Source organism: Piliocolobus tephrosceles, chromosome 1 (assembly GCF_002776525.5).
Source record: "Piliocolobus tephrosceles isolate RC106 chromosome 1, ASM277652v3, whole genome shotgun sequence".
NCBI lineage: Eukaryota > Metazoa > Chordata > Mammalia > Primates > Cercopithecidae > Piliocolobus > Piliocolobus tephrosceles.
This window is the reverse complement of record NC_045434.1, coordinates 121,061,234-121,083,285: the sequence shown is the minus strand read 5'-3', so window position 1 is coordinate 121,083,285 and position 22,052 is coordinate 121,061,234. Positions and strand designations below refer to the sequence as shown.

General features: G+C 38.4%; 1 protein-coding gene and 1 pseudogene across 4 annotated transcripts in view; one reads left to right on the top strand and one right to left on the bottom strand.

Annotated features, from left to right (window-relative positions):
• The window catches only part of CDC14A (cell division cycle 14A), a 169,613-nt gene that overhangs the window by 37,886 nt on the left and 109,675 nt on the right, over positions 1 to 22,052 (top strand). The gene's annotated exons all lie outside the window — the stretch shown is intronic.
• On the bottom strand, positions 2,068 to 20,997 carry LOC111525747 (annotated as a pseudogene).

Genomic DNA, 22,052 nt, shown 5'->3' with positions numbered 1-22,052 from the left:
AGTGGTGGGATGTTTATTCTTTGGATTTTATTTTCTACTGGTTAATGAGAGAATCATGGAACTGCAATATGTAGCCTGAATTCCACAGTTATATAGTTGTTTTAATAAAAAGAATACCTACCAAGGACATTTCTAGGAAAAAATAATATGTGTGTGTACATGTATGTTTAAATGAATGAAATATGGTATTATGAAGATTTTAAAAGACTGTTGAAGTGTTCATTTTTTGGGAGAAGAGGAAATCCTGGATTGCACAGGGGAGGACTGTTATTATTTTTATCAATCCATTCATTCATTTATACAGTTGTTTGCAGTAGGCAAACAATATAAATCCTGCATATATTATAGCTTCCCTAATAACTACATAAGACTTTACCCAAACTAATTTCAATTAGAAATTTTGTTCTCCACAGTCACTAACATGTCAGTATGAATTCCACATGACCATGCTATGGAGTTTTAGAATGGTGATTCTGGAATTTTCTATATATGCTGTGATTGAGCAAAAGTTTAGAAAGCGGAAACCATCAGGGCTAAAACACACTTGCAGGGATATGTGTGATAACCAGTTGGGAATATGCTTGTTTAAAGGCAGGGAGCAGAGAGGTGTCATTTCCCCTCATCCTTGGGGAGGGCTTGTGCTCCTCTGAAGCCATGGAAGCAACCCTGCTGAGTGACTTTTCAAGGGCCTCATTCTAAGGACCTTGGGAAGAGGGCGCCAGCTACTATACCTCAAACTCTGCCCCATCAACCCAAAAGCTCTCGGGGGAAAACGCCCAGCAGTATCGCTGGAAAAGCTGTTGGCTGTTGCAGGGTGCAGGCCGAGAAGAGTGGCAGGCTGTCAGCCAGGCTGCGGGCTGGGGCCTTGCTTCTAGCACTGAGGTGCCCAGCCCTGCCCACTTTTTGTCCCTTGATGTGGCTGCAGTAAAGCCTTGGGCTACCCCTTGTGGCTGCATCTTTCTTGCTCTGTAGATAGCATGATATAGCACAAGGAATAGTGGCTAAGAGTCAGAAAAACATGTTTTTCATCTCGAAGGGCTCTGTGATGATGCACTTTATTTCTCTCAGCTTTATTTTGTTTCCTTATCCACAAAATGAGAGGGTTGGATGTAATGACCCCTACATTTTCTTTCAATTCTTAGGATACTCAGATTATTTGTAGTGCCAACCAGGCTATTACTTTTATTTTAAGTGCATACATGAAAAGCTGGCAGTTAGCATGAAGGTTCAGTGAAGTTCTGGTAAGCTGAATGTTTTTTTACCTTACATTGATAATGACTACTCATTTGAAGTTGATGATTGACACCGTGATTGAAACATGGAAAGAGACTGTACTAATTTCTGGATTCAAGCCCTGTAAACAAATATGTTTTTCCTGCAGGGTTTTGTGATGCTTTGTAAGCATGTTATTTGTGAATCCTTTCTCATAAAGGATTGCCATCAGGAAGAGGTCATTTGCCACTCTTCTCATGTCTTTCTTTCTTTTTTTTTTTTGTGAGGACCAAATGATTTTTATTCATATACATCTTGTTTATCTACCCAAAGTGTTCAGAACAGTGTTCAGCACATATGAAGCTTGATATAACAGTTATCTATGATGATGATGGTAACGATGACTCTGTATGGTCACTGTGTTTCTGAAGTCTTGTTTGGTAATCAAGAATGTGTTTAGAACTATCTCTTTATTAGACGAGGTCATAAACCAAAAGTTCCAACTTCCTGTACATGTTGAAAGCTTTGAATAAAGATCCTTGGACACAAAACATGACCCATATGGCTCAAAATTAATTCTGTGACATAATATTATTCTAAAGTCATACTTATTTTGAAAGCCTAAAGGTTTTTTTTTTTTTTTTTTTTTTTATGGCTATAAAAATACCACCAAGCTAGACATTTTAATTCTGTTGAGATATACAAACAGAATTACCACAGCAGCCCACACATTCTGTGATTTCTAAACATTTAAACGTCAATGACTTTGGGAAGTTGCTGTTGTCCTTCACAGTTTATTAAAAGTTCAGATGCCTTTTGTGAAAGCCCAACTTTTCTACCCACGAAATTGTCTTTTCAGAAGTCTTGCCGGATGCTTTCTTTGTTTGCCTCTCCATGTTGCTGCTTAATTTGATAGATTTCATTTTCTAGCTGAGCAATAGTCTGTTCAGTCTCATAATTCTTACTGACCATGGATATCCAATTTGACTCCATTTCTCTCAATTTAGATCCAGCTGTGAGTTGCATGTTCTTTCTCTGCCAGTTTAAATCTTTAATATGTTTTCTTAACTTCTGAAGTTCTTTCTGTGCATGTTCAGTCATATGAACTAGATTTTCATTGTATACTTTCCAGGCATTACATCCATGCTGTGACATTAGTTTCAGATTCTTGATTCTAACTGCTTGATGCACTAACTAGGCCATGGACACATTCTTGCCATGCAGTAATGCCATTTTTTTGACCAGAGGAAGGGGCTGGAAGTTCATATCGTTTCATACTGAGCAATTCAGTTGGTTGTCAAGCAGCCAGTCTTTCCAATTCGTTTCTCATTATGTCAGTTTCAAAAGCAGAATAATTCGGGACTATCAGGTAGCTCAGGTAGTTCATAGTAGGTTGGTATCTGCAAGTTTCCTTCTCCACCAGCACCGCAGCCGCTTCCTGGACACCAGGGGCTTCATAACCTTAATCAAATATGGATCAAGTGGTCAGTATCGATCAAGCAGTGGCTCACGACTGTAATCCCAGCACTTTGGGAGGCTGCGGCGGGCAGATCGCGAGGTCAAGAGATGGAGACCATCCTGACCAACATGGTGAAACCCTGTTTTTACTAAAAATACAAAAATTAGCTGGGCATGGTGACACATGCCTGTAGTCCCAGCTACTTGGGAAGCTGAGGCAGGAGAATCACTTGAACCCAGGAAGAGGAGGTTGCAGTGAGCTAAGATCACACTGCTGCACTCCAGCCTGGTGACCCAGCAAGACTCCGTCCCAAAAAAGAAAAAAAATAAATACAGCTGTGCATCCACCACAACCTCTCCAGCCACCAAACCCGTGCCTGCCATTCTGGGGACCTCAGGTTTGCCCTACTCTTCTAGTTTCTTTACCCCCTTTTCCCTCCTTTGCATCTTCTCTCTCTTCTTTCCTTATTTATTTATTTATTGAGACTGAGTCTTGCTTTATCCCCCAGGCTACAGTGTAGTGGTGCGATCGTAGACCGGTGTATCCTTAGACTTCTGTGCTCAAGCCATCCTCCTGCCTCAGCCCTCCCTAAAAGGTGGGACTGCAGGCGTGTGCCACCACACCCAGCTAATTTCATTTTATTTTTGTAGAGACAGTGCCTTGCTTTGTTGCCCAGACTGGCTTCAGGACTCCTGACCTTAAGTGATCCCCCTGCTCTGGCCTTCCAAAGTGCTGGGATTACAGATGTGAGACACCACACCCAACCTCTTCTTTCCTTTTTAACACCTATTCTTCCTGTTTTGTTTAGTGTGGTTCTTCATTTCAGCAGGGTGCCTCTAGAACTTTGAAAGGATTATAATAGATGTGTTGAGCTTGTGATAAAATACTCTGTGATAAAAATATGTCTTCTAATGCAGAAGTTTCCACCACTTTAAAGCAACCAAAAGTGGAAAAAGCAGTTCTAGCATGGTGGAAGAAGTGCTGAGTCCAGCATGAGCTTGTCTTACACACTAGTTACAGTCTTGAGAAGCAGTGTGAAGTGATTATTCTTGAACTGGTCATGTCCCGGTTGATTTTTCTAATTTTGGAACTGTATTCCCCAGAAGGCTTTTTGACACAAACTGTTAATACAAATGGAACTAAAAATTGGCAGTGGATCCTTAAAGATAATTTTATGCCTTTCTTTTATTGTCTGTATATATTTAGTTGTTGACAGTCTTGTAAGAAGATAGTCAATACTATGCATTATAAATATATCTCAGTTAAATTTTACATATATTAAATGTTGCTAGTTTGATAAGTGTCTGCTTTCTGGGGAATCCTCTCTGGATACAAAAGACCTTTACCTTCGGAGCAGCCATGTGACTTACATGAGGCAAGCTAGGTAGGTAGGTATATTTTATCAGACAGAAGTGCTTAACAGTGAAGGTGTTCCTGTTCTTAAAATGTGGAATCAGCCCTCTCTTAAGGGGCATTGACTAATAAAAATATTTTGTACTAAGACAAACCTTTTTCTCAAAGCCTTAGTTTTCTCTTTTGTAAAATTTGGATAATACCTGAGTTTCCTTATCTGCTTCACAGGATTATTGTAAAGATCAAATATTCAACTCCCTGTTTGATAGCTCCGTATTATACGTCTAAATACCTCAAATTTATTGTGACAAAACTTCTGTTTGTATTCCTTCTCTCCCTAAATGTATTTATTTCCCAAGTCATTCCCTTTTTAGTAAGTGGACTACCGTCAGTGCCTTGCTAAATCAAAAGACAGTAGTCATTTTGATTTCTTTTGTTCGCTGATCCCAAATTATACTTATTCGTAAGTTTGGTCAGCTCTACCTCTAAAACATATTGAATCAGAATACATCTTTCCATCTCTGTTGCTATCACCTAGCCCAAGTCACTATCATTGTTCACCTGAATTATGACCACAACTTTATATGTTGTCTCTTTTTATATTCTTGCTTCCCATTGATTTCGTTGCCATACAAGCTGTCAGAGTAATTTTTCAAAATTGTAAATTAGATCACGTCATTACCCTGTTTCAAATCTGTGATTGCTCACTGATCTTGGCATAAAATTTATCCTTACCAATGCCATTAAGATCCTTTCTGATCTGACCCTCTCTACCTCTGTGGTCTCCTTGCTCAAGATGATCCCCTCATGCTGGCCTTCTAACTGAAATTCCATTCTTGTTCCTACCAAAGAGCCTTGATATTTCTGTTCTGTCTGGAATGTTCTTACTTCAGACCTCTGCATGCCTGGCTCTCTCTAATGTTACCTTCTCAGAGAGATTTTCAATTTCCACCCTTTTACCTCCACCCCTAGTCATTCTTTAGACCTTTGCTGCTTTGTTTTCTTTACAGCATGCTACTGTTTGAAATTACTTTGTTTGTTTATGCATTTACTTGCTTATTATCTCTTTCCCAGACCAGAGGGTAAGGACTTTATCTGTTCTGTTCGTTGCTGTGTGTGGAGGGTGATAAAATATTTAACAAGGGGTTAGGCTGGGCATTCACCCATTGAGTTGGAAGTTGGAACAGGGTCCTGGAGGCTTCTTGCTTTGCTGAATCATGGGGAAGTCTAGGACTTAGGGGTTGGGGGTGGATCCCAACGAAGAGACTAGGATGGCCTTTGTGGAGTGGAGTGGTGTGTTGTGGGCTGCAGCTATTTACTGACTGCTATAGAACTGTTTCAGTATTTGAACACTATCAATTTAGAGCTGTGCCTAGTACATAATGGGTGCTCTGTAAATATCTTTTGAGTGAATGAATAATGGGATGACAAAACATGGAAGAAAGAAGGTAATATATGGGAAACTCCTGAAAATAATGAAGTTGGATGTAAGGTATAAAATGGTGTCTTCCCTTTTACCAGAATATTTGTAGTCATGACTGAGCCAACTTTGGTCTTTAAAGAGGCAGGATCAAAGTAACGATCATAGATCAAGGGTAGTAACCAGTATACAAAATTACATCACTACCTAGCTTTTTTTAAAAAAAATAAACTTGTATTTTCCCAATTTTTTTTGTGGTAAAATACATGTAACATGAAACTTGCTGTCTTACCCATTTAAAAATGTACAGCTCAGTGGTATTAACTACTTTCCAATTGTTGTGCCACCAGCACCATGGCTTACTTTTGAGTGTGCCATCTTGTGGCACTTGTGGTTTCTCTGTTAGATAATGACTTCAGGTATTTCGCAGCTTTTGTGTTTCTATTTCCTTATATCTATGTGGGGGAGACTTTTTATGCTTTCTTTCACAGAGCTGTCATAAGGATCAAAAAGGAGATAAAATGTAGACCAAGTTTGTTCAACCTGCAGCTGGCTTTGAATGTGGCCTAACACAAATTTGTAAACTTTCTTAAAACATTATGAGATTTTTTTTTTTTTTTAAAAGCTTACCAGCTATCCTTAGTGTTAGTGTATTTTATGTGTGGCCCAAGACAATTCTTCTTCCAGTATGGCCCAGGGAAGCTAAGTGATTAGACACCCTAATATAGACCATCATGTTCAGTGATCTGAAAGCCAGGGTTGCTGGAATGATGTGGCCACTGGAGACCACAGTGACACTTAGCAGATGATAGGCACCCATTTTAGGGATGTCTGTACTAGTGAAGCATCTCTTCGCCTCCTACATTGTGGCATTGTGCTCCTTGAGATGGAGGGCTTAGATTTAAGAAGAGACCAGCTTTGTCAGAAAGGTATTTGCCTTCCAGGGCAACACTCAGTGCAGTTTTGAAGTTAGGATGTTTAGATCATTGTAGCATCTAAGACACTCTGATATGAGTTTGAAAAAGATGGCTTTTAAAAATTATGAGTATGAATTAGTTAGGTTCTTGCCATGTGCTTAAAGACCAAGTCTTCCCTAGTACCTGTGTTACTATATTGTTTTCAGTTTTGCAGGCCTATGGCAAGAAGGTCAAGGAGAATTTGGATCAGGTCACCGTAACTGAAGAATTGGAAAATAATGTGTATGAGAAGAAGTTAAAATAAGTTTAGCTTAGAAAATTAAGTTCAGAGTTAAAGAAATACAATTTTTCTTCTGTTATGTGGAGGATGCTAAACAGAGGTGATAACCACATTGTATACTTTCCTTACCTACTTGTTAAGTCTTTGCATTGCTAAATTAGAGGTCTACATTGTGGATTAACTGAGACCAGCCTGAACCAGATGTCATGTCTGAATTGGCGATAACAAGCCTGAGGTTTTTAGACTGTCTAACCATGTCTGTGTTGGCTATTTATTTTGTAGACTACACTTAAGGCCTAAGTAGTTATGCTGTACTCCTAAGTCTGTGACTAATTGCAAAGAAGCCATTCTCCATCTGGCGTAGTGGTTGTAAGCAATGACTTTAACATAGCCACAGGCTCACTGGGCTTTGAATCCAATTATTAGTTGTACGCCCTGAGCAAGTTAATTTATCCAAACTACTGTTTTTTTCATCTTTAAAATAGGCATAATAATACCCTATTTTACTTGCGGTGAGGACTGAAGGAGGTCATTTGTATAAAGGTGTCTTTGGTGCAGTGTCTGACATTGTATGCACTTAGGAATGTCTGGTGGCCCTGGGCAGGGAAGCTATGTGACCTTCCACAAAGTTTTCTGACCCAATCTCCTACTTCTTATCACTCACTTTTGTGCGTAGACCCTTTAGGCTACCTCCCTGAAGATCTGATGGCTACTTCCCCACTTTCTGTCTGCTCATCTTCCTCTTGTCCATCACATTTTTCAGTTAAACACTTCCTTGGCTCAGTAACAACACTCATATATGGTTGTTAATCTGATTATTGCTTAGTATAATTCGCTGGAAAGTATGAGTATATTTCTCTCCAAGGATGTTATTTTAAGGGAATAGTCAGTTTAAACCAAATGAATTTGTGAGATCTGTAGTCAGGTGTTCATTAGTTCAGTAAATCTTTGTTTAGCTACTATGAGCCCGGCCTAGCACTATGGTAGGCTCTAGGGAATAAAATACATATATATACACATACAATGCCTAGCTTAAAATGTGGGACAGATGAGAGATAAACAGTTGTTTAAAGTGGCAATAGGTATAATTGGGTAAATATGAATTTATCTAACAAATTTTTTTTGAGGCGTTTTCATGTAACAGGCCTTGTTCCTGGAGTTGAGGATACTAAAGTGAATGACTCCCTACCTGTTGGTGTGGGTGTGGAGGGCTGGGTTCAGACCTGGAGAGAGGGGAGGTTCCAAGATGGTCAATCCCAGCAGGCCAAGTTGCTGAGGAACCATCGGACAGGGAGAATAGCGGGACGGTGAGGTTGCTTTTTCTGGTGGTAGGGGAGTGAAGGGAGGCTGGAAGAAAACTAGTTATTTAAAATTTTTAATTTAATTTAATTTTAAATGTCCATTGTGAAAAGGGGATAATCTAATGAGAAGATGGGGGTCTTTTTTTCCTTACAATTAAAAAAAAACTTTAAAAAGTGGAGTAACCACATTGTAGAAGAAATGTGGAAAAATTCTCCTGCAGTTCTAAACCTGAACTATTTGTTAGGTGTGATTGCCGTGTAGTTTTTTGAGCCTTTTGAAATTTAGCTTATGTATGTTTTGCCATTTTGCTACTCAGATGACCAAATAATATTTCATTTAGAGAGAATACTATTTAACATTTTAGATTTCTTTCAAAATTTTTTTATAATGTGACAGACCTCTTTCTGTATTGTGTTTCTTTTTGTGGATTATTGTCTTCAGATTGCCAGAAGTGGGGTAAATAATTTTAAATTTCAGAGTTTTTAAGACTCTTGGAGCATATTGCTATACTTAAGCCAGTTTATACTCCAATTTCATATAATCTTTGCGTGTCGGGTATGAACATTACAGTTTTAGAAATTTATTTGGTGAAAAATGCTACCTCATTGTTTTAGTAATCATATTTTGATTAATAATGAGGTTGATTATTCTCATAGTTTTCTTTATAGATTTATTAACTTTTTGAAAACTTTGTGTTTTTAAATTTGTTTCCTATATTTAGACCATTTAAGAGTGGAAAAGTGCTATTAGCCTCCATTAAAAAATAAGTTAGCCAGGTGCAGTGGTGAGAGCCTGTAGACCCAGCTACCTGGAGGCTGAGGCTGGAGGATTGCTTGAGGCCAGGAGTTTGAGGTTGCAGTGAGCTATGATCACACCACTGCACTCCAGCCCACACCCTGACTCAAAAAAAAAAAAAAAAAAAAAAAAAGATGAAGTCATTTTATCTGTGTTTAATTTGTTTCAATAGGTACAGACTACTAGAAATCATGCCCATCAGTCCAAGTTTCTGTAAAAACTAAGGAAGTCCATAGACCTTTCCTGCTGTTACTCCTTAGAATGTCAGAATGCTTTATTAAGTACTTCTGCATACCTGAATATAAATGTGCTTAGTTGGAACTGCTGGTAATGGACCTATTGATTTTTGAACATTAAGCTGTCTGCTGAATATACAGAAATTTTAACAGAACAGTATTATTTAAAGGTGGTTAGAGTGTGTGTGTTTATGTCATGGGACACTGATATACCCAGACAATTAACTGTGATTTTGTTTTTGTTTTTATTGTTTGGACCAAGTATATTATTTTGCTTATCCTTTAACTCACAATTCTGTAAATTCTGATTTCAGAACTGTTTTACATTGACATTAAAAAACTGTAGATTAAACAAATGTCATTTAAAATATAGGTAAAATTATCAAAAAAGTTGGTTCAAAATAATAAAAGCATTTACTTTAAATATTTATTAATCCAATAATATATTAGATGTCAGCTACTAGTGTTCTGTCATCCTTGTCTGTGGCTTCTTGGTAAATCTAATGATAGTGTTTGCTTCTGCTTATAGAAGTTAGTGGAGAGGAAGGGAGGGGAGGCACAGGCTGGGCCTGGGCAATTTCCTGTTTGCAGTTTCTTCCTTTTATAGTTTGATAGGCAACTCTTTTGTGATATTGCCTGTAAGTGGGCCAGACAGTCTTTTATCTTTGTAGGCTTGTATTTTTGGTGGCTTTGAAACAGATCACGCTCCTTAAAATCATACAGCATTTTCAATTTCAGACTCTTTGAGATTGGACATTCTGTTAGCCTTCTGCGTATGGGTAGAGCAGTGTCACCTCTTACTCAACTTTTCTTGCTTGTTTCATTTAGCTGTGGGTGAGGAAAATTAGCTGTTTGCTTTTCATTAGTGGAAGAATTGTCAAGTTAAGGTGCATCAATCTTTTCAGTTTTTTTTTCTTTTGGCATCCTGATAATAAACTTCCTTTGTATTGTAAATAAGCTCTCAAATTTATATACACATACACAGCTGCACACACAGGCATACATACTCACTGCGTTTAGTACTATATATTTAGTAGTGATGCACTGTGTATGTTTACAGTAATTTACTCACAAATTTCTGAATCTTATCAGTAGCGTTGGAATAACATCATATGCTTTCTGTGTGAGGAAGCTAACATCCATTTGTTTCATTTTAGGTTGGTGCAAAAGTAATTGCGGTTCTTGCTATTTCAATAGTATATGCTGAATTAAGGGGATGTACTTTTTTAGCACTTGAAATTATTTATTTACCAGTTTATTATCTCTCCCTTTAAGGGAAAGGACTTTGTCTTGTTTTCCACAATAGCCCCAGCATCTAGAACAATGTCTGACACATCCTAAGTGTTCAATACGTGTTTGTGAAATGAATGCCTATTTAATTGACCAATAAGTCTTAGTTGGTTGACTTCCACAGTTTTGTGGAAATTTAATATGGAGTAATTAAAAACCTGTGATGTGCTTAAAGATAAATTTTTAAGTCGGTACTAATTATAAAAATAACAACAAAAATCAGTGTTGCGAAGCATTAACTAATTCTCTTAAAGTTACTGAGTAAAACAAAGTGTGTTATATAGAACTGAAATGGGCTTTGTTAATACTGTACATACAAACATTTGAAATTAATATTGTGGATGGTAATGCTAATTTTACCCTCAGCATTATTTCTGTTTTTCTCAATAGGTGAAACTACTTATTTATACATATAAGTATTTGCTACTAAATGTCAATGATTTTTTTTTTTTAACAGCCATCCTTCCAGTCTCAGGATAATTTCCAGTTAAGAATTAATTCATGGGCCAGGCGTGGTGGCTCATGCCTGTAATCCCAGCACTTTGGGAGGCCAAGGTGGGTGGATCACCTGAGGTTGGGAGTTCGAGACCAGCCTGACCAATATGGGGAAACCCTGTCTCTACTAAAAATACAAAATTAGCTGGGCATGGTGGCACATGCCTGTAATCCCAGCTACTCGGGAGGCTGAGGCAGGAGAATCACTTGAACCCAGGAGGTAGAGGTTGCGGTGAGCTGAGATCACACCATTGCACTCTCTGAGCAACAAGAGCAAAACTCCATAAAAAAAAAAAAAAAGAAGTAATTCATATGCTTGAAAGAGGAATACTAGAAAATTTTTAATTAGAGTTGGATCTTGAACATTTTTAGCTGCATGCATTCATTATGAAAAAAAAAAAAAAAATTCGGAAAGGAGGTACTCAAAGCCCTGAAGACATTATCCATTATCAGAGTGTGACTTGAAGGTTTGCCGTGCCTGATACGAGAGCATGTTCTGTACATGTCTACCTAGGCTTCACCTGGCATTTACCCGAGTGAGGACTATCAATGTTCCATTTTATACAAATATCTGAACAGAGCAGGCTCACATTTAGACATATCCCCCATGCAGAGAGAGCTATAGGCTTCTAATCAATGAGATGTTTACCAGAATATATACAGAAACTGAAGGTAATTCTTTTAATTTTTATGAAAAATGAGGTTATTTGGCTGCCTGGTAATTGCAGCATAGTAAAATTTGATATTGAATGTATTTGATTGTGTTTACCGTTTTCTTTTAGTTTTAAAAATAAACATCTTAATTAAAAAAAAAGACCCACTTTTGCAAGACTGGTGAAGTATCTCCACAGAACACTCACTAGGAAGAACCCTTCTGCAGTCCTGCTTTGTCATATTTCAGAGAATCTGAACCCAGAGAGGTCGAGTACCTTGTCCAAGATCAAACCCAGCTAATGGAGAAGGACTAGAACCCAGATCCCTAAGTTTCTAGCTGAGAGCTTTATCCAGTCATATAGCATGTCACCGAGCACTGCTAGTCTTGGTATAATATACTACATCTAAACCATAATAGTCTGCAAAAAGATTAGAAACAGCATGCAGTGTGGAAGAGTAGAATTTTCTATTTAGAAAGCAGTGTTGCAGTGTTTCAAATACACTAGTCATACAGTTTCTTTTCCAAGTAGCTTCTGAGCTTTGATTCTGGCTATTGGGGCTAACACCCCCAAAACTTTCATGTACCAATCAGGTACAATGGCGGTTGTTCTCATGTTTACTTTGGTGATGTCCATGGATGTGTTGGGGTAGGTCTAAGTGCAAGGAGTGATAGGGGAATAGGAGAAGCAAGGAATGATATAAAGTAAATTGGGCTGGTATCTTAGGACAGAGTTTTCCAAGCTTTATTCACTGTAATTCACCATTAGAAACACATTTTGCATTGCAGCTTAGTACGCGCGCACACGCACACACATACACACACACACACCATTCACATGTATAATTGAAACAAGAGGTTCATGAAATAATTCTTACAAGGTGTAAAGCGTACTGATATTTTATATTCTGTTCTATTTTATTAAAAATATGTCTTTACCCATCAAATTGACTGCACTGCTCACTAATAGATTGTAACCTGCAGACTGCAAAACATAGCCATTGAAGAATCTACTTATTGTGCTGAGATCCAGAAGGTTCTTGAATGTTTTTAGGGCCTTGATTTTGGCATTGAATGAGCAGGTGATTGATTGGTTGCTCTGCATCTAGGCTAGTTTGCAATTAACATGAATGGCCTAAGGAAGACAACATATTCTGAACTCCTCAAAGACTGCTGTCTCTAAACATCAAGATGTATACCTGTCTCTGGATGATTTTTATTCAGTTGATACTTGATTTGTTTTGGAAATATCTGAGTTTGTTTTAAGCCTTCAAATAATATGATTTATCTTTTCTTATCTCACTTTCATTTGAATCACTGTATTACCCGTAAAGCCCCCCCATACTCCTCCCTTCTTCCTGGCAACCAAAATGTGCATTGATTCAGTTTGGGAGAACCTTGTATGAGAAGCCTGTAGCTAGGTCAATGTTGTGGGCCCTGAGGAGCCAGCGCTGAGCCTCCCTTACTGGGTCTGTCATTTTAGTATCTCATTGGGCTTAGTTTCTAAGTGTGGGCTGAAAAGTTATATAATGTCCCATTCACCTCAAGACATCAAATCTTAAACCTTAGCTTTATAAGAGTTTTCTTGATTGAATAATTTTAATTTATATAAATTTTTATTTCAAGAAATGTTTTCTATTTGATAGAGTGAGTAAAATTGTGGCCTTTCCCCTATTTTGGAAAGTGAATTAATTCATTAAAACCCTCTTTATGAGCACTTTCTGAAATTTTAAATAAAAGAAGAGCTAACCGCTTGCAGTAAGCAAAAATAGTGCCACTGCACTCCAGCCTGGACAACAGAGCTAGACTCCCTCTCAAAAAAAAAAAAAGAAGAGCTAACCGCAGTTGCTGTTGAATTTGTTGTGTGTTCAGCTATTTCTAAGATTTTTAGTGCTCAAAATAGGGTTGTCATGCTAAAAAACAGACTGTGGCCATGTCAGCTACTAGGTGCCCATGTCAGCAGCTCTCTGTCTGTGTGTCTTTCTTAATTTTCTTCCTTGTTGCTCTTCTGCCTTAGCTTTGCTTTTCCTGTGCTTGTCTTCCCAAACCCCTATAACAAATGCTTGTAGGGGCTTTGAATTTTCATTATGGTAATTCAGACTTTTAATTGATGAGGAATTAAAGCCAGGGATGTAGTTAGACAGCAAATTCATGGGTAATAAAACTAAATAGTAGGACTGGGAAAGTGTAACCTCAGCCTCAAAGAAATATTTAGAAGGGCTGGAGTACCTCATAGAATTATTTAATAGGAAATAATATTTGTGGTTCATAGTTTCAAATTAATGAGCAGACAGACAAGCTTTTCTATGTGAATATATGTACTGTAGGATGAATCAGACAATTCTTTCAAGAGTGGGTGTGCGAGTCCTTTAGTGGGCCAGCTTTGGGAAATTTCTTAATTTAAGAAACCATAATTCCCTTCTCTGATAAACCTTTCCTGATGTTTTCTCCCTAGTTTTCTGCCTACCCCTCACTCACTGCCTCCCAGCTGTTCACTGTCATTTTCTTATTATCTGACTTAGAACATGACTCATTTATAGCTTTTCTTACCTCATTTTGCAATTAATTGCACATAATATTGATCCACTAGGATGAGCTCCTTGTAATTACTTGCTTTGCACATTCACCCTTGTAAGAATGAGCTTTTCAAGTAAAGGGATAACTCTTACTCATATATTTTTTTTCTTCAAGTTTTATTTTAAGTTCTGGGGTACATGTGCAAGATGTTCAGGTTTGTTACATAGGTAAATGTGTCCCATGGTGGTTTGCTGCACAGACCATCCCATCACCCAGATATTAAGCCCATCAGCTATTCTTCCTGATGCTCTCCCTCTTCCAAGGCACAGTGTGTGTTGTTCTTCTCTATGCGTTCATGTGTGTTCTCATCATTTAGCTCCCACTTACAAATAAGAACATGCAGTGTTTGGTTTTCTGTTCCTGTGTTACTTTGCTGTGGAAAATAGCTTCCAACTCCATTCATGTCCCTGCAAAGGACATGATCTCGTTTCTTTTTATAGCTGCATAGTGTGTATATGTACCACATTTTCTTTATCCAGTCTACCATTGATGGGCATTTAGGTTGATTCCATGTCTTTGCTGTTGTGAATAGTGCTGTAGTGAATATACGACGAGTATGTGTATCTTTATAATAGAATGATTTATATTCCTCTGAGTATATACCCAGTAATGGAATTCTGGGTCAAATGGTATTTCTGCCTCTAGGTCTTTGAGGAATCGTCACACTGTCTTCCACAATGGCTGAACTAATTTACACTCCTGCCAACAGTGTAAACATGTCCGTTTTTCTCCACAATCTCACCAGCATCTGTTGTTTTTTGACTTTTTAGTAATAGCCGTTCTGACTGGCATGAGATTGTATCTCATTGTGGTTTTGATTTGCATTTCTCTAACGATCAGTGATGTTGAACGTTTTTTCATATTTTCGTTGGCCACATGAATATCTTCTTTTGGGAAGTGTCTGTTCATGTCCTCTGCTCACTTTTCACTGGGGTTGTTTGTTTTTTTCTTGTAAATTTGTTTAAGTTCCTTGTAGACTCTGGATATTAGACCTTTTGTCAGATAGATAGATTGCAAATTTTTTCTCCCATTCTATAGGTTGTCTGTTTACTCTGATGATAGTTTCTTTTGCTGTGCAGAAGCTCTTTAGTTAATTAGACCGATCCCATTTGTTGACTTTTGCTTTTGTTGCAGTTGTTTTTGGCATTTTTGTCATGAAGTCTTTGCCCCCTACCTATGTCCTGAATGGTATTACTGAGATTTTCTTCTGGGTTTTTATAGTTTTGGGTTTTACATCTGAGTGTTTAATCCATCTTGGGTTGATTTTTGTGTAAGGTGTAAGGAAGGGGTCCAGTTTCAATTTTCTGCCTATGGCTAGCCAGCTCTCCCAGCACCATTTATTAAAAAGGCAGTTCTTGCCAGGCTCGTTCACTCATGCCTGTAATCCCAGCATTTCGGGAGGCTGAGGCGGATGGATCACCTGAGGTCAGGAGTTCAAGACTAGCCTGGCCAACATGGTAAAACCCCATCTCTACTAAAAATACAAAAAAAATTTAACTGGGTGTGGTGGTGGGCGCCTGTAATCCCAGCTGCTCAGGAGGCTGAGACAGGAGAATCGCCTGAACCCGGGAGGCGGAGGCTGCAGTGAGCCAAGATCATGCCATTAGAACTTCAGCCTGGGCAACAAGAGCAAAACTGTCTTTAAAAAAAAAAAAAAAAAAGATAAAAATAAAAAAAAATAAAAAAAAGGCAGTCCTTTCCCCATTGCTTGTTTTTTTCAGGTTTGTTGAAGATCTGATGTTTGGTGGGTGGTCTTATTTCTGAGTTCTCTATTCTCTCCACTGGTCTACGTGTCTGTTCTTGTACGAGTACCATGTTGTTTTGGTTACCGTAGCCTTGTAGTACAATTTGAAGTCAGGTAACATGATGCCTCCAGCTTTGTTCTTACTGCTTAGGATTACCTTGGCTATCCAGACTCTTTTTTGATTCCACATGAATTTTAAAATAGTTTTGTTTTTCTAATTCTGTGAAGAATGTCAATAGCAGTTTAATGGGAATAGCATGGTATCTATAAATGACTTTGGGCAGTATGGCCATTTTCATGATATTGATTCTTCCTGTCCGTGAACATGGAATGTTTCCCTGTTCGTTTGTGTCCTCTTTGATTTCTTTGAGCAGTGGTTTGTAGTTCTCCTTGAAGAGATCCTTCACTTCCCTTTTTAGCTGTATTGCTGGGTATTTTATTCTTTGTGTGCTAATTTTGAATGGGACTTTATTCACTATTTGGTTCTCTGCTTGCCTGTTGTTGGTGTATAGGAATGCTAGCGATTTTTGCACATTGACTTTGTATCCTGAGACTTTGCGGAAGTTGCTTATCAGCTTTAAAAGCTTTTGGGCTGAGAAGATGGTGTTTTCTAGATATAGGATCATGTCATCTGCAAACAAGGATAATTTGACTTCTTCTCTTCCTATTTGAATACCCTTTATTTCTTTCTCTTGCCTGATTGCCTTGGCCAAAACTTCCAATACTATGTTGAATAGGAGTGGTGTCTTACTCATATTTGTATCTCCAGTACCTAACATAGTGTCTGTCTGTGCTATTTTTAAAATTTATATTTATATTTATTTTTTAAATTGACTTCATAATTGTACATATTCATGGGGTACATACTGATGTTTTTTAAAATGTATATGTAATGCTTTTACTTAAAGTATTTTATTTTAGGTTCAGGGGTACATGTGCAGGTTTGTTGTAGAGGTAAATTTGTGTCATAGGGGTTTGTTGTACAGAATATTTAGTCACCCAGGTACTAAGCCTAGTACCCAATAGTTATTTTTTCTGTTCCTCTCCCTCCGCCAGTCTCCATCCCCAAGTTGGCCCAAGTGTTTGTTATTCCCCTCTTTGTGTCCATGTGTTCTTATCTTTTAGCTCCAGCTTATAACTGAGAACATACAGTATTTAGTTTTCTGTTCCTGCAATAGTTTGCTAAGGATTATGGCCTCCAGCTCCGTCCATGTTCCTGCAGAGGACATGATCTTGTTCTTTTTAATGACTGCATAGTATTCCATGGTATATGTGTACCACATTTTAAATATCCATTCTACCATTGATGGGTATTTAGGTTGATTCCATGATTGTGAATAGTGCTGCAGTGAATGTACATGCGCATCTGTCTTTATGACAAAATGATTTATATTCCTTTAGGTATATACTCAGTAATAGGGTTGCTGGGTTGAATGGTATTTCTGTTTTTAGGTCTTTGAGGAATCACCACACTGCTTTCCACAATGGTTGCACTAATTTACACTTCCACTAACAGTATATAAGTGTTCCTTTTTCTCTGCAACCTTGCCAGCATCTATTATTTTTTTGACTTTTTAATAAAAACCACTCTGGTGTGAGATGGTATCTCATTGTGGTTTTGATTTACATTTTTCTAATGATCAGTGATATTGAGCTCTTTTTCTTATGCTTGTTGGCCGCATGTGTGTCTTCTTTTGGAAGGTGTCTGTTCATGTCCTTTGCCCACATAATGAAGTTTTGCTACATGTAATATATAGTGATCAGAATGGATCCAGGCAATCAGCATATCAATCATCTGACACATTTGTAATTTCTTTATGTTGGGGACAACATTCAATATCCTCCTTCTAGCTATTTGAAACTATATATTACTGGTAACTGTAGTCATCCTACAGTGGTATGGAACACTGGAACTTATTCATCCTATCTATTAATAGCTGTAATTTTATATCCTTTAACAAATATCTCCTTATCCTCTGTATTAGTCCTTTTTCACACTGTTGATAAAGACATACCTGAGAGTGGGCAATTTACAAAAGAAAAAGGCTTAATGGACTTACAGTTTCACATGACTGGGGAGGCCCCATAACCATGGTGGAAGGTAAAAGGCATGTCTCACATGGTAGCAGACAAGAGAGCTTGAGCAGGGAAACTCTCTTTTTTAAAACCGTCAGATCTTGTGAGACTCATTCACTATCACAAAAACAGCAAGGGAAAGACTTGCCCTCATGATTTAGTCACTTCCCATCGGGTCCCTCCCATAACATGTGGGAATTCAAGTTGAGATTTGGGTGGGGACACAGCCAAACCATATCATTCCAACCCGACCCCTCCCAAATTTCATGTCCTCACATTTCAAAACCAGTCATGCCTTCCCAATGGTCCCCCAAAGTCTTAACTCATTTCAGCATTAACTCAAAAGTCCACAGTTCAAAATCTCATCTGAGACAAAGCAAGTCCCTTCCACCTATGAACCTATAAAGTCAATAGCAAGTTAGTTACTTCCTAGATGCAATGGGGGTACAGCATTGGGTAAGTACAGCTATTCCAAATGGAAGAAATTGGCCAAAACAAAGGGGCCACAGGCCTCATGCAAGTTCAGAGTATGGCAGGGCCGTCAAATCTTAAAGCTCCAAAGTGATCTCCTTTGATTCCATATCTCACATTCAGTCCTGCTCTTGACTCCTGTCACCAAGGTTGCAGTTGCAAGGTTTTCAATTTGAAATCAACTTCTTGTTAAAACATGGGAATGGACCCATCCTGTTCGAAGAATGTAGGAATATGTGGTAACTCTCCTAATAGTTACCAGTTCCTAATAGGAACTGGAAAATCCTTAAATGTCATCAGTTTGAATGTGGTAAAGTATTTATATTCCCTTCAGAAATATCTTAAATTTTGAGAAAATCATCAGTACTTGCAAGTGAGTTGGAGTTTTAGCAGCAAGCTACATGTTTTATACAGAGTCAAATTTTAAGTTTTTAGCCTGGGAAACATAGTGAAACCTTGTCTCTATAAAAAATAAAAAAGAATTAACCAGGTGTGGTGGGGCACATCTGTAGTCTCAGCTACTTGGGAGACTGAGGCAAGAGGATTGCTTGATCCCCAAAATTTGAGGCTGCAGTGAGCTGTGATTGTGCTACTGTACTCCAGCCTGGGTGACTAAGACTCTGGCTCAAAAAAAAAAAAGAAAGAAAAAAATTTTCTAAATTTTAGTTATTTTTCCGAGAAACACATCTTTGAAATGTAATAAAAATAGTGACAAAATGGGGATAACATTTTAAAAGTTTCTAAAATAATTTTGTTTTACTACCTCCAAGTTAGATATATGATTTTTTTTTTCCAAGACGGAGTCTTGCTTTGTCGCCTAGACTGGAGTGTGGTGGCACGATCTCAGCTCCCTGAAACCTCTGCCTCCCAGGTTTAAGCGATTCTCCTGTTTCAGCCTCCTGGGTAGCTGGATTATACGTGCATGCCACCACGCCCGGCTAATTTTTGTATTTTTAGTAGAGACAGGGTTTCACCATGTTGGCCAGGCTGGTCTCACACTCCTGACCTTGTGATCCACCTACCTCGGCTTCCCAAAGTGCTGGGATTACAGGCGTGAGCCACTGTGCCTGGCCAGATATATAAATTTTTAACAAAACCCAGAAGCATTTAGAATATCCTGGCATTGGGCTGTATTTAAAAAGTATATTAGATTTTACATATGTGTACTGATGAAAATATTTTACTTCTGAATTAATAGAGGAAATTAAATTTAAATTGTTAAGATCCTTTTATTACAATTAAAATGTTGGGGATTTAATCACGATGTTGATCACAGAATTCTCTCTATTAATTCAATTAAAAATTTTTTTCTCTCCCCCCGCCCCTTTTTATTAAGGAACATTGGTTGATCTAGACCTCAGGTTAAGTACAAGAACTTCAGGATGAGATTGGAGGTCTCTGACTTTTACCGTGTTTCTCTAGCAATGCAGAGAATAATTTCCCCTCTGAAGAATTGCTCTGATAGAGCTGTATAGTGATTTTTTTTGTTGAGTTATAGGAACAGATACATCTTAGAGAAGATCTCTCCCTGACCTAACAATCCACCCCGCCCCTCTGCACTCCCCATCCTCACCATACCGGTAAACCTGGAGAAATTAACTTGTCACAGAAGGCAGAACTGACAGGCCCAAGAGCCTCCTACATCACTGGCATTCCAATCGTTTGCCTCTACCTTCACAGCCCTCAGCTTACTCAGATACCCAATGTGCAAGGGAACACTGTTGTGTGAATAACCGCTTACCTCTTTTCTCCTCATCACTCTTTCTTGCTGTCTCTGTGTACCTTTCCCTCTCCATTTTTGTTTTTGTTTTTCCTACTGGTTCCATCTCTTTCTCCTTCCTCTGTTCTGACCACTTCTGTCCTATTGCTTTAAAACGTTTGTTTTTCTTCAGACAAGAATGAAAGGAATCTCCTATTGGTTTGTTTTTCCTTCCTTTTCCTCCTTTCTTAGTTGGCTGATATGTAGAATAGCAGTATCATTATAGTCAGAGTTTTTTGGGTGTATATAACAGAAATTGACTCTGACTTACTGAAGCCCAAAACTTACTAATGAATTTCCTGGAAGTTTCATCAAAAAAGGGTAGTAGAGGGCTGCTGTAGCCTTCCCTTCTAATAAAAACTCCTTATTCATTTTAATGGGAAATAGTATTTTGCTCTCTCCTTCTGTGTGATTCATTTGTTCATTATTTCATTGAACAAACAGTCATTGAGCACCTGGGCCAGACACCCCTTCTGAGCTCTAAGGATATAGCAATGGACAAGAGAGAGAAAATCCCTGTCTTGACAGAGCTTAGATTTTGCCGGGAGAAACAAACAAGTAAGAGGTTAGTGATAATGGCAAGTTGGTGATGTGCTGGTGACTGGCTGGCTACTTCAGATTGGAAATTCAGAGATGCCCTCTTTAGGGTGGTGATGCTGTTAAAGAGGAAGAACATTCTAGGCAGAGAACAACACATACAAAGACTTTAGAGTGGGAATGAACTAGGAAAGACTGAGGAACCAAGACAAAGCTGCTGTGGCTAAAAAGGCTGTAATGCAGGCGAGGAGGCCAAAGTCTCTGCCAGGGCTTGTGTGTGAGAGCAAGTTCGAATTTTATTCTTCGTGACATGTGGGTCTCTTAGGGAGTTGAAATGACCTGATGTACACTTAAAAACACTTTAAAAACTCACCTTTTAGAATGTCACTTGAAGCTCTCCATGGTACAGTTATCTGTATCATTCCGATTTATCTTATGCTACTCTGCCATAATGCTCTGATTACTTAACCTTTAAAGATTTTTGTGAGGAGTACTTAAAGTGAGGAACTCCTGGGATTAGATCTGAAATGATATACAAGGGATGTGCCATGAGGTCAGGAACATACTTGCTTTGTTCTTGGTATTATCCATGGTGCCTGGTACTGGTAAGTCTTTGCTGAATGAAGAAATGAATTACCTGGTGTGCAGAACTGTGGAAAGCTCTTTGCTTTTCTCCTTTTCCTTCCTCCTTCCTCGTTTTCCTTACTACCAGTAAACCTGCCATGCAAGTCTTGTTGCTCATAGGAAGATGGGGGTGAGAAATTGCTGGCCAGGGTGAAGGGGGACTGTTTTCTGGAAGTAGTGAGGTCTACAGTAGTGAGCCAGAATAGGAGGGAAATTCCCAGTTACTTCAGGGAATGTGGGTTAACTTCCTGTATGCTATATATATATATATAGGGTATGTATGCAATAGATCTGTTGGTTGGGTTTAAGTTATTTTTATTTAAGCTGTAGTTGTTTCAGTTCTGACGTCTGTGGAAATTAGTAAGCTAAAGTATGTAGGGAATATGTTTACTTAAAAAAATCTATGCACAGTTATGAATGATTAATTCTGCAGCTACTCAGGAGGCTGAGGCAGGAGAATTGCTTAAACTCGGGAGACGGAGGTTGCAGTGAGCCAAGATCATGCCCCTGTGCTCCAGCCTGGGTGACAAGAACGAAACTCTGTCTCAAAAATAAAGAAAGAAAGAGAGAAAGAAAGAAAGAAAAAAGAATGATTAATTCTGTTATCTTCTCGAAGGACAATACAGGCATGTGGCACTTGTTTGAACAATTGGCGCTAATGCACAGAAAAATTGCCACAGAATCTTTTCTCCAAACACCTGACTGATGGGCAAAGCTCTTGTTTCTCCTGCTTTCTCTAAGCAACAACTCTTGTAAATAATGGAAGAGAACAACCAGTTCCTTGTTTGTGTGCATTGTTAGTTTTCTATTCTTGAGTGAGTTCAAAGAACAGTAACTTACAAGTTACTATGCT